Genomic DNA, 14,094 nt, shown 5'->3' on the forward strand with positions numbered 1-14,094 from the left:
CAAAATCTGGCCAAAACACACTTTCCGCTCTAGTCTCATAATTGCACACCCACAGTACCATAGGTTGTCCTATAGTCCCTGATCATCCCCATATTTTTTGTTTTTCATTACGACCGTTTTTCATCTGCTTTTGGTATTTTTGAAGTTTTTCTACCGAAAATTAGCAAAATTAAAAGGAAAATAACAATTCAAACCCAGAAGATCCCAAAAAATCATAATAAATAAAAAACATCACCACAAAACATTATATACACTCACATGCAATTTTTATGGCTGGATTTCTCCATTTTACCAATATTTTGCCCGAAAAATGGCTATTTTTACTTATATACACACACTTAGGGGCTTGATTTGGCATTTGGCCCCATATGCCTGTAGATTCATGCTGTATAAGGGCATATGTACTTGGGTTAGTCCAGAAAATTTCACAATCAAACAACAACCCTTAAAAGTAGTCAAAAAACACGCCCTTTTTTGCTCTTTCTGCCATTGGGTCCGCATTTGAGAATGCCTCCCCCCCTCTTAGCCGGAGTCCTCCCGGATGACAAGGTATCGCCTCGGATTATGTGCCGTGCATGGGTTAAAAAAAAAATTGTGCTAATGCTTGGCCGTAGAATGTGGCCCTATAATGCATACTCGGTCAATGCATGGAAAAATTAATGTTGTGCAAGAGCAGGGTATAAGCAAGATGCTTATTGGCATTTGCCGTCAAAGTTTTTTGTTTTCTTTGCAAGTAACAACTGTAACTCTACTGCTCTTTGTTTGATTGTCTTTCTTGCAAAAGTCGCTTGCTTTGCCGCTACTGTTGATATGGCCGTAGTTGTCTCTTTGGAGAGAATTGGCCTAGTCGGAATGGCCGTAGACCTTGTCTCTTTTTCTTTCCATTGGTTGCTTTTCTTTGGCGGCTTTTGTAGGTTAGTTACTGCCTTGGTTGCCATTGTTTGGTTGTTGATTGGCATCCACATAAATCGGTTTGTTGGTTTCATATGCAGTTGTTTGCCTTCCGATGTTGCTTGTACTGAAGGGAGTTCCTTTTGCTTCGGTTCGGTATCCAGATGCGAGCCGTAGTTGAGTTGTTGCTGAGCATTTTCTTTGGGATCCATATTTGTTTTATTCCCTTGTGTTTTGGTTAAACTATCTGTTTCTGTTGAATTCTTCTGTTGTATTGTGGTTTGTCTGCCATGTCACTTCTATCCTTCCGCACCCATACTTGTTTTTCTCGTGTTGCTAACTCTGATCTTTGCACTGCGGTCGATGACTTCGTATACCTGTAGTGAACATGGTTGGTAGTTCCCTGTTGGTTCTTTAGTGGTACCCTTCCTTTTGGCTTTTTATCCAGTGATTGTAGTGCTAACAACGGATTATTCCGGGGTTGCTGAGAAAAGTATATTACCTGTTGTTCTTGTGCATGCTGAATTTTGATTGCATTCGCATTCCAATCTATCTGCACATTGTACTCTTTTTGCCAAGGTTGTCCCAACATCATGTGGTGTTGTGTGCTTTCATCCTCGACCACATAAAATTTGTGTGGGTAAATATATTGATGTACTTGTACAGGCATATATTCCAGCCCAAAGTTTTCAGCGAATGTGATGTACTACTTTCCAGCACTTGTGGAGTAGGATGAAGTTGACGTGTGGGCTTGAGCTGTTTGTATAATCTATAAGAGATAAAATTTTCTTGAGCTCTAGAATCAAGCAATGCCGTCGATTCAACTTGATTGCTACCCACTTTGACTGCAATTATTGGCTCCACTGTGTCTTCATCAATATTCGTTAGTCGAATGGCATTGATTCGCAATGGTGTTCCACATTGTTGTTGTTGTCGCAGAAGTCTTCTTTTTGCAATGCGTTCTTTTGCTTCTGCTTGAGCTTCTTCTCGTACCCTCTGTTTCTCCTTCATTTGTTGTTTTCCTTGATGGATTTGTTGAAGCATATCCTATGTTAGTGGTAAATGATATTTCTTCAATCGACACCCACTAATCCAATTTGGCATTTCTTCACCTGCTACTGTAGCAAGCTTGACAGCTCCGCTTTGTGATAGGTTACTAATCACAAAGGGTCCCATCCCTCGCTTTTTAAGCTTCTTGGCATGCTGCTTCAAGGTATAAACAAGTACATAATCACCTGTTTTGAACTCTTTTGTGCGCACATGCTTATCAAAAAACTCCTTTTGTCTTCTCTTTTTAACATAGATCGAAGCTACAGCTCTCAAGAGAAGTTCGTCTAGCTTTTCAAGGTCATCTATTCTTGAAGAGAGCTCATGCCCTGTCCATTCTAAGCGTTTCACTACTCGTAGAGTTGGAATTAAAAACTCTATGGGTAATATAGCATTTAGGCCAAACACCATGTTGTATGGTGTCGTTCCTATCGATGTTTTGTAAGCTACCCTGTATGCCCATAGTGTTGAGTGTAGCTGCTGATCCCAATCTGTTCTTGACTCTGATACAATTTTAGTGAGAACCGTGCATAGTGTTTTATTTGTGGCCTCAGGTTGTCCATTTGCCTGTGGATGATATGGAGCAATTTTCTATGTATGACCATGAATTCCTCTAGCAGATAGTCAATGACTTCATTAAGAAAATGTGTTCCTCGATCACTGACTATTTCTATTGGTAAACCGTATCATACAAAAACATTCTCATACAAAAATTGTGCAATGGTTCGTGCATCTTCTTTTTGTGTTGCCTTGGCTTCCGCCCATTTAGTGAGATAGTCCGTGGCCACAATGATATATTGGGTATGGGTGCGATATGCAGGGGGTGAAATAGGCCCCACAAAATCAATGCCTCATTTTGCAAATGCCCTTGCTCCCATCATTGGCCGTAGTGGCATCTCATCTCTCTTTATCGGCACCTTGGTGCGTTGACATACGTCACAACGCTTTACAAACTCTTCAGCATCCATATGTAATGTAGGACACCATATTCCTGCGGTTAAGACAATTTTTGCCGTCTTATCGCCTGAAAAATGGCCTCCACTTATTCTGCTATGTGCATGTTCTAGAATTAGCAGGTATTCACTTTCACTTGTAGAGATTCTAAGTTGATTGTCCTTTCCTCGCTTATAGAGTTGGTTCCCAATTAACTGAAAGTCATGAGCTTCCAGCTCTATAGCCCTTTTCCATGCTCTTGTTATGTTTTCAGGAAATGTCCTTGTGGTTAAGAAATCAATGATATATTGACTTCATGCAGGTGCAATGTTTACCTGAAACAATGTCGCGTGGTCCACTGGTCGTTTGGCACTACATATAGTACAATTGTTAACATAAGCATGTGTGTCTACATACATAGTTGGCCAATAAACCCCTAACTGTTTCAGTCTCTGGTGTGTTTTCACTGTTGAACAATGAAATGTACAGTCCTGGACATGCGCTTCTTCTAGGTAACACTCGAATTCCTCCAAATTTATACATAATCGTAGAATTTGGTCCGGTCCTAGATGATACAACCGTCCTGCAATCAACTAGAAGTTTTTTGTTTGTCGAATTGTTTGTTGTTTGGATCTGTCTTCCGTGTTATCAAACCTACCTCCAAAGGAAAGAATGCTAACAACTTTATGAGACCATTTGGGTATCATTTCAATATTGAAAAGATAAGCATCTGGTATGTCATCATCTACTCCTTCAGGAGCTTCCCCGTTGTGTAGCCTTGAAAGCTGATCCGCCCGTAGATGGATTTTACCCTTTTTTACCACCACTATGAAATCAAACTCTAGCAATATAATAAACCATCGTACAATCCTTCCAGTATTGCATGGTTTATTCACCAGATACAAAAGTTCTTGATGATCTGTGAAGAACACAAATTTGTTTCCGAGCAAATAATGCCAAAATTTCTTTACAGCATAAATCATTCCTAACCCCTCTCTTTCGGTGGTTGTGTAGTTCTTTTTTGCACTGTTTAATTGTCGGCTTGCATAACAAATTGGAAAATCCATTGTTCCGTCTCCAGGTTGAGCCAGAATACTCCCAATTGCATATGCAGATGCATCAATGTGAACATGGAATATCTTTTCCCAATCCGGTGCTTTAAGTACATGTGCTGATACAAGGTTTTCCTTTAGCTTTTGGAATGAAGTTTCACACTCCTCGGTCCAGTCGAAATTGACTAACAAACGATACAGAGGTTGTGCGATGACTGCATACATATATATGCATCTTCGATAATACCCGCAGTGTCCCATGAAGGATTGCACTTATTTTGCATTAGTAGGCCTGGGCAGGTCTACTATGACTTTGACTTTGTCTAGGTAAGTGGTTATGCCATTTCTTGAGACAATGTGTCCAAAGATGCGGCCTTGCCTAACCATAAACATACACCTTTCAGGGTTAAGACATATTTGATATGTTTTGCACTTCTCAAATACCTTTTGTAAATGGTCAATATGTTCCTCTCGTAGAAGAGAGTGTACACAAAGATCATCCATGTATATTTCTAAGAATATTCTCAGGTATTCTTTGAACGCATGCGTCATTAACCTCTGAAAGGTAGCTCGGGCATTAGTTAAGCCAAAAGGCATATCACGATATGCATAAATTCCCCATTCTGTGGCAAACGCTGTTTTGTGTCGATCCTCTATTGCAATTGCCAGTTGGTTGTATCCTGAAAACCCATCTAGAAAGGAATAAACCCGTTTCCCGACCACCCTCTCAACTACATGTTCTGTGATTGGCAAGGGATAATTATCCCTTATGGTGGCTTCATTTACCTTTTTGAGGTTTACACACACGCAGTTTTTTGTTCTTTTTGGGGACTACCACAATGGGTGACACCCAATCTGTATGTTCAATTTCATAGATGAATTCAACATCCATCAGCTTGTCAATCTCCTCTTTGATTCATTTAGAAAATGTGTCATTATATGTATAAGGACGCTGTTTGCTAGGTTTGGCATCTGATTTCAAAGGAATTGTATGTTGGCATATTGATGGATCAATTCCTTTGAGGTCTTTCTAGGACCATGCAAACACATCTTTATACTTCTTGAGAAGTTGTGTTAGCCATTCTTCTTCTTCAGGCTCTAAATCAGTTGCTATATAGACCGGCTGAGGCTATTCACCTGGTTCAGCGAGGTCTATCCTTTTTGCATTTTTCGGCCCATCGTAAGATTCCTGGTTTGTTCTTTCTCTGACTGGTGGTGTCATTATGATTTTTTTGTTTTGGATGGTAAATTTCCGATAGTGTGATGGTACATTCATTTTCCCCTTTTCTGACTCCCCCTTACCATCACTATCTCCCTCAATAGTCCATTCCTCTCGTAAAGACCGTTTCAGTTCTTGGTATTTCTGTTTATGCTCTAGTTTGGTCCACTCTGGGTCTTTCGTTGTTTCTGTTTGTGATTTTTGAGTTTTTTGTGATTTTGTTTCTGTTTTAGCTTTCCGTACTTGTCTTATTTTCTCTCGCGTTCCTTCCCTTCGAACTTTTGAGAATCTTCCTGATATTTGATCTTTTACACAATCCTCTGCTTTGACAAGCATTAGATAGCGAGTTTTATCTTTTATCATAGGCATTAGGTGTTCTCTCGCTTTGTTTCCTGCTCGTTTTCTCCTATAGCGTTCCTAGCATCTAGGGTGTTGATTAGCAAAATCATAAAACTTGATATTCTCTGTTTTCTCCCCACGCTCACCTGAGTTGTCTGAACACTCATTATCTGCGTCGTTATTTCCTTCCGGATGCTCAGAGGAGTTATAAAACTCTTCTTGTTCTGGTGGTTCTACCATCTCATCTCCTTCTGGTATAATGCTTACCATATAACAGGGTAACACATCATAGCCATCTTTATCGCAAAATTTTGTTGTTGGACTATCTGTAATGGTACAGACATCCAATGTTGCTAGTATGTGTTCCCATTCCAGAGGTTCTAAGACATCTTCAGGAAAAGGTTCTAGAATATACTCCTTGTCCTCAATCACTCTTTCTAAGACGCATTCCTCTCTTTTTAAGCTCCCACAATGTGAAGCTCCGCACATCCATAGCTCTTTTTGTTTCCCTAACCATGCTGGGAGTTCCGATCCTGCCACTGTAGCTGAATCAAACTCTTCCACTGGTGTCTGGTTCACATCCTTGTAACTATGGTCTTTCAAGTGTATTTTGGTTGTTGTCTCACCATGTCTGAGGTATATGTGGTCGTAACCCCAATCCTGGACCATCTTCAATTATCGCATGAATGGTCTTCCCAAGATGATCTCGTAATTGTTCTTTTTGTCGAAATCGACTATTGCAAATGTATGCTCATACTCGATTCCGCACGAAATGACAAATCACTTTTTCTAAGAGTCCTAGAGGCTTCTCCATGAACCCATATGCCAATTGCAATTTCATTCTAGTAGCTCTCAAAGCTGGTTTTTCCCATTTTTTCCAGATTTCCTTGGTGGCGATAGCAACTCCTGCTCCACTATCGAGAATAGCTTTGGAAATTACTCCTTGGAATTCTACTGGTAGCGTGGTGTTTCCATCTTCTCCCTCGCAATACTCTCCAACCTTGTTTAAAGGTACTGGCCTAGTATTTAGTTGGGGCGTGTCCAATTCTCTGATCCCTTCCTGAAGCTTCGAGGTGGGGTCTTTCACTCCAAATTTTTCTAGGTATTTGCCTATTGTGGTCCACATGTTTGGTCATAACCTTAGGAGTTCGGCTAATGTGATTGTGCATGCCACCGGGGTGGACAATAACTCAATCAACCCTTGTGAATCCATCACTTTGTTAGAAGAAAGTCTTTGAGATGGGATTGCTCTCACCTCAGACTTGGCTTCATACTCAGAGTTTTTAGCGAGTCTGGTTGGCTGTGCCCCAAACTAAATGATCCCTGGTCTCCCCTTTGTGAATGTATATCAAAGTTCATTTGTGATCTTGCCTCAAATTCTTCAATAGGAGGTAAGATCTCATTTTTCTCTTTTCCCCTGATTTTCATGTGGGAACTCTCCCTGTTAGCTTCGTTGGCCTCACGGATTTGCTTCCACAGATCATCTAGACCGTTACAGATCTTACCCATTTCTGCCAATGTTTTAGGCTGGAACCATTCACTTGCCTCATCTGTTGTATTTGGCACTATGATAGGCTCTTCGCTCGACTCATAGGCATTCGTGAGTCTTTCCTTCGTTTCTACTTGTTCCTCTAAAGCTGGTTTGATAGGGGTTGGAGCTGGTACTTCATGCCCATTTGCAGGTTTACCACGCGGGTTTTCTATCAAAGATTGAGCTATTTCAATCATCTTTCTACACATTTCCAACCTCTATTTTTCTATTTCCGCATATGGATAAGTCATCCATCTTTGCTCTTGGGTTTGGTTCTTTTTGAGTCTGGCTTCGTAAGCTTTTAGAAGTGCATCTAACTGCTCATTTACCTTGTCTGCCAGTACTGATCTTGCACTTTGGGGTTCTTCTATTTCCTTGGGTGCTATGGTTTTCGCAGTGTGTGAGCTTAGGCTAGCTAGATCCTCTAACCGCTCTAATCTATCCTTTGTGTGTTTTAACTCCTCGGATAAAGCCGTTTGCTCTCGTTCTTTCCTGGCTTTCATACGCACCTTTCTAACTTTCCAAGTGCTTCTCTGATTTTTTGTTTCTGAACTTGGGGCATCGGTTTTTGGCTCTTCAATTATGGGTTCGTTCGTCATTCTTTGAGCTTGGGCTTGTGTCACTGCCTAAATAGGTATGATTGTCTCTTTTACTGACCCTCCACTGGAAGGCACTGCTTCCAGCATGTTCAAGGTAGTTTTTGCTCCTTTGCTCGAGTTCTTAGGGAAATCAAGAATCAAATGAGTAACTCCACACTTGGTGCAATATGTGTTGACTCTAATGATTTCATCATGAGGACAATTTCTTAGCCAATGGTCTCCACCACACTTGTAGCAGGGTCCTTTAGGTTGTTGGGGTGCTCCTTGATCTCCTCTTTGTTGGTATGCATGTCTCTGCCCGCCCATGCCTCCGTTGGCTATGAACAATAACGTTCGTTCATCCAAGCTATATCTTCCTTCTCCTGCTGCCTGCGCAGAGGTTGGTGGTCCTGCACCTCCCATCATGCTCCATGGTTCTGGTGTTCAGGGTTCTTCCAGTGGATAATAGGCAGGATTTTCCGCATATCCATTCGGATCTTCATAATATGCATGCATAGGCACCAAAGCCTTCTCTTCTGATTCGGTTACTATTGGTGTGTATCCTGGTAGGGGTGGTTGTTGCCCCAACACTGGTTGTGGCATTTCTACACCTACAGGTCCTGGTAGGTTGCCTGCTTGATACCAAGGCATCGTTGGAACTTGAGGAGAAGCTACCTAAGCTTGGGGAGCATAAGGTCTCTCTCTCACATATCCCTTGTTATAATAACATTCCTCCGGCCCATGGTTTGTCCATTTTTTTTCAATGGCACACCACTTTGGCTGTTTAGCCTGGGGTTTGGCGTACAAGTTAATCTTTTTTAGCACTTCCTCTACAAGCTGCTCTTGGTTTATAGCTACTTCTCCTTTTGGTGCTGTCTTAGAAGACTTGATTCCACTTTGTTGTGATGATGAATCGTCGTCAAGATCCTTGAACTCACCCTCTTTGTAGACTGCACAATTGTCCACAAGGTAAAGAGCCTCTTTGGTTAACTCATTCAACGTCGTGCTCCTCTTCATATGTAAGTCCTTCTGGAGATTTGCATTCCTTAGTCCTTGGATAAATATAAGCATAAGTATGGACTGAGTTGGCAGTTCTTCCATAGGACAGAACTTAACATATCTTTTTAGTCTTAGGGCTGCCTTTCGCACAGATTCCCCTTCTTTCTGTTTGAATTTATGGATTTGTGAGACTGTATTATGAGCTATTCCCCTTTGTGATAATTCCTCGATAAACTTGTCAAACACTTCCTCCATAGACTCAAAGTCTCTACGCTCCACAGAGTCAAACCAAGTAGCTGCATCATCCTCTAAAGTTAGTCCAAACCCTGTAAATTGGGTAGGGAAGTCTAACACCTCTTCCGCTCTAATTACACGCACAAAAGCTGCTACATGATCTTTCGGATCTCTGTTTCCGGTGTATTTTCTTGTTTACCCATTTTTTCACTTGAGAAGGTCTAATTCTACGATGGTCTACAAATCTCATCATTGGATCTTCTCGTCCCAATCTATATACCTCCTGTGGTCTTCTGTAGTATGCTGGTTCCTCTCCCAATGGTGCTCCTAAGCCATAATTTCTAACAGTTCTTGCAAGAGATGGTTCATCTCTTCGAACTCGTTCTATTGGTGGTCTTCCATGCTTTGTTGACCCTTGAGTTTTTGGCTTACTCTCTCCTTGATACCTTGAATAGAGTGGTGGTTCTTTTAAATCCCTTAGCCCTCGTGCGGCTTGATAACCATCTCGGTTTTGGTCTTGCTCTAATGTTGCACTCTGTCGAAGCCATGTCTGCAATGATGGATGAGTTGCTCGTTGGTTTTGGTTGTTGAATGTCTACGATCGGGTAGAATGTGAGGTCGCATCATACTCCTCTGAAAATGGATTTGTCGACTTGCTAGGGGTGTAGGTGGCTGTTGGCACTTCATCGGGGGCATATGTTGATGCTCCTGGAACTGTTGCCTTTTCTACCTCCTCTGGGAGAATATGTTGGTATTCTCGCCTGTACCTATCAACAAAAACAATATCCTTCCCCATTGCAATTTCATAAGAGAATAAGTAAAGAGCCTTATCTTTGCTTAACTCATTTGGGTATGGTTCTTTGCAGCGAAAGTAAGAGACTATTCCCCCGCTCTCATGCTTGTAAATTCCCACATTCTCATTATAAGTTGAAACCCTGGTTGTTTTCTTATCATACATAAAAATCGCTCCAGGTCGATCAATGTTTGGAGGCGGTTCTTGAGTTTCAGAAACCATTTTCCCCTTCGCCACGTTATCTCCATATTTGTTGTAATCTTCAGGGTTACTAACTATCAGATAGTGGTTCCCCTTTTTGTCTTGGAATCTATCTCCATCATCATAGACTTGAATTATCTCCAGTCTCTGAGCCGACCTTTCCTCAATACAAATACACTTGCGTCCTCGATAGTCAGAATAAACTAGGGCTCCCCTCGAGTTTGTTCCTTCTAAGAAGATCACAGTGAACTTGGAATCATTCAAAGGATTTAGGGAGGTGCTTCCTCCTGGCATTGGTCCGTCACAGGTGAATCCTCCTGGCTGTTGACTACCCATCATGAAGAAGGATTTGTCTGATGAAGTGTCAATATCACTACCCTCCTCAATAATCGGCGCTAGTGGATCTAGCCTTGCCTGAGTTACACTCTCCTCGGTGGACACTAAACTACCCTGGTCACCTGCCACCTTTTGGTCTTTAAAAATGTATCTTCCTAATCTTAAATTCATCAAACTTAGCAATGCAATTTATTACAAATCCAACCACTCACCTGGCAAAAGAGCAGTCTCCACACAACTTCTTGCTTTGCTGTTGAATATAGGTACACAAGCGTTTAATTTCGGCAATCGAATCAAAGCATCTAACTGCTAGAGGTGATTTTAGTAATGATTGGTATAACTGGAGAGTTAACCTCAACCCCTGCTGATGTTCTGGATTAGGTCTGCTAATCTGGAACTGTACTTCCCTCGAATGCTGGTCAATTTATGTAAAAAAGTCTGAATTTAGTCTTTGCTCCGTCAAATGGCCAAACAAGGTCCAAATTCACTTCTGAAAGAAGTTCTCGAACCCTTAATCCAAATGGAACCTCACTGTATAAGCTCTGTTAAATTTTGCCTTCACTAAGCCCCAATAGACATCCTATGCGTAGGATGTCTCCTGATCTGTTTTGCCTCGATTTTTGCACTATGGATTCCCCTTGATGTGATGAGTCCACATCTATTTTTAATTTTTTATTTGGACACCTATAAGCTGGTCAATGGATCAATCTATTCAACTCCAATTTGGACCAAAATTGACTAGGAGGCTTGCCTCAGGCTATACAACACCATGTTAGGCCTACAGTCAGTATCTGGCTTCAATTTATTGCTTTAGACATCCTACGCATAGCATGTCTTTTTGCTCAGAATGGCTTCAAATGCAAAGCACAGACTCCTCTTGAGGTGCTGATCATTTTGGTATGCTCAAAATTAGGTTTGGAGTGCAAAATCACACAGATGACATCCTACGCGTAGGATGTCCTTTTGGTCTGTTTTACCCCAGACTTGACCCACAGCCCCTTGATGTCAGCAACCCAGTGGTATGCTTGGATTTTGGTTTGGATTTCAAAAGCCCACAATTTTAGCTGTTCTAGTCTTTTTCAGTCAAAAGTGCTAAAGTCTGCTTAGAACCCTATTTTCTCACCCAAATGAGATGAAACCTCTCTTAGTCACTCAATATATCATGCAGATCATGCTCATGCAGCCATCCTATGGTTTTGGTATTAAAATAATGCCTTGGCACAATTTGGGAAGGATGTCTGGCAATTTCAGTCTATCTGGCCTTATCCTGTCAAGATATGGTCAAATTTTCACTTTCCAGGTGAAAATAGGGTAAAACCTACCTTCTGAACACACTGGTCAACTCAAAATTCCAAAATTCCCACCAGATTAACATGTAGACGTCCTACGTGTAGGATGTCTCCTGCCTTAAAATTAATTTTCTTTTTGACAGAAATGCTCCTGATGCTCTGCAGCTCTATCAGAAACACTCACAACAACTTTTGGACTTCACTTCAGCTTTCAAACACACTTTTGCATCTTTTACAACCTTGTGATGAATCTAACAAGCAAGTATACATGCATGAAGTGCTCTAGATCTTGAATCCTGATGTCCTACTTACTCTACTCCTACTCATCATGTGAAATGGTGATAATGGTGTTTTGGTTGTTTACAGGCCTCTCTGGACTCTCAAGCTTTCCTCTCACCGCTTCTACCACTCCAACTCCTACTCTTTACAACACAACTCAACTAAAAACTACCTAAGTCTACCTAAATCTACCTAAGTCGAAGGATCTAGGCCAGACACACGCTCCCTAGACTTCCTCTAAGACCTAGAGAGTCCTCCACCCTCTGATCCTATCTAAATGTAAAACGAGACTCTTGGCAAGCCAAGAATCCCTATCCTCAAGGACTAGTCACGGTCACCTACCTAAGGTTTTCGTCCTCGGCAGCGACACCAATGTTGGACGGATACACCGCGACGGACGTCAGCACAACGAGAACTCACCTAACAAAATTTGTCAGCTAAGGACGAAGCTCGACCCGCAGGCGCGTGGAAGCAAGCATAGGGTGTCAACCTACACTCGACTGACTCCTAACTCCTACAGAGGTCTCTGCCCAATGTATAAGTCACAGCCTTCAAGAGTGCATAAGAGGAAACTTCCTACAACGCTTTCTAGAGCCGAACACCCATCAAACAATCTCGAAACACCACAGAACTTGAAGGAGACCCTACTAACACCAATAGGTCCCTCTTCCTAAGGTCTATGAATCAAAACCCCAACCCAAAACACCCGGTGCAAAATCACGTAGGATGTTTGGCCAAAATTTGTAGGTTTTTGTTTTCGAAATTTAAAGGGCCTAATGTGTAGCTCTACTCAATGCAAACGCGTGGATATGCTGCAATGCAAAATCGGACAACGTATGCTCATCGAATCACCAGATGAAGCTCGTAGATGGAGCTCGCAAAACTGGACCGTACGTGCGCATTGTAGGTATTGGCGTGTAACTCTCGTCGAGACAACACGCTGCACTTCTCTGCACTCGATTCCGACCACCGGTACGCACGTAGCGTCAAGATGAAGCTCTCACTCTCTCTCGTACACAGTACGCTCACTCACAGACTTCAAACTTTTTAAAATGACAAAAGGTCTTTCATTAAGGTCAAAAAGTGGTATAAATACCTTACAATTCTCAAATCCTAATGTTCCAAATTAACCATCTACTCAATCTAAATGTCAAAACTGGGATACAATCTGGAAACTTCTGTAAGCCCCAATATTTACAATGTGAAATGTCGGGTTTTTCTCAATACATGAATAATTACAAAAAATAATAATATGCCGAGCCGTTATTTTCCGTAGGGTGTGTCCAGCTTCTAACAGCTGGATTTGCATCATAAATCCAAGAGTTGTTGGTGTAGGCCTCCCTTCTCACAAGCTTGGAGTAGATGATGAGCTTTCCATTAAAGCTTGAGAAGGAGATAGTCTTCTTTACTCCACACATGAGATTGTGTGAGTGTGTGTGTGATAATGCCTTGCAAAAATCAGCCCCCTCTCTCTCTTGGTCGACCCCCTCTTGCTATAATTGCATATGCTGACATCCTATTGGACCCTGCAAAGCTTAGCCAATGACAATTAAGAAGCATAAGTGATAGCCTTGTGACATGTGTCCCTCTTTCCCCTGTTGTGAGAGCTTTGAGTATTTAAATAATTCAATTAATCTGTCATTGGATCCCTTAGTCTTTTGCCAATAGGAATCAGACAAGCCATTGGGCTGCTGAATGCTCATTGGACCCCTTGGGAGGCTGCTCAATAGTCTTCTAAAGAGCTTAATTTCTATTGGTTCTTTTATCAAGTGTTTTTAAACAAATTAAACTAAATTTACTCTAGCCTAATTCTCATTGGTCCACCTCTATGGCCATCCAATAGGATTTGAATGCACCTTGGGGGCAACTGGGCGCTAGGGAGCTGACATGTGTCCACTATGCCCTTTGTGTAAAGGGAGCTTGCAAGAATGTGTGTGTGTGTGTGTGTGTTTTGTTTCTCTCTCATCCCCTACAAAAAGGGCTCGCCCCCTCAAGGAAAAGTCTTCCCACAAGCATCCAATTTACCCTAAGCTTGACCATTGGACATAACCTTTGAATTTTGGAACCTTAGCATTTTGGAAGTCTTAATGGGTTGAACCTTAGGGTGTTTGAAGCCCATTGATGCACATTGCTCTTTTGTAGATGGCCCGCACAATAAAGAAAAAGAGTCTTATAAGACAATAACTTTGTTCATTTTAAACATCTTTTTACATTTGCTTACTCTAGGGAAGCATTGTAAGCAATGACAAGGTTTAGGTTATCCTTTAATTGTATGCCTTGCATCCATCTAGCATCTTCAAAAGGATAGTTTTTAACCTTAATAAGATACCGTCATATAATCTTACCGCCTCTCTCTGCAGCACCTCTTCTTGG

This window comes from Adiantum capillus-veneris, chromosome 12 (assembly GCF_014529385.1).
Source record: "Adiantum capillus-veneris isolate H3 chromosome 12, ASM1452938v2, whole genome shotgun sequence".
Taxonomy (NCBI): domain Eukaryota; kingdom Viridiplantae; phylum Streptophyta; class Polypodiopsida; order Polypodiales; family Pteridaceae; genus Adiantum; species Adiantum capillus-veneris.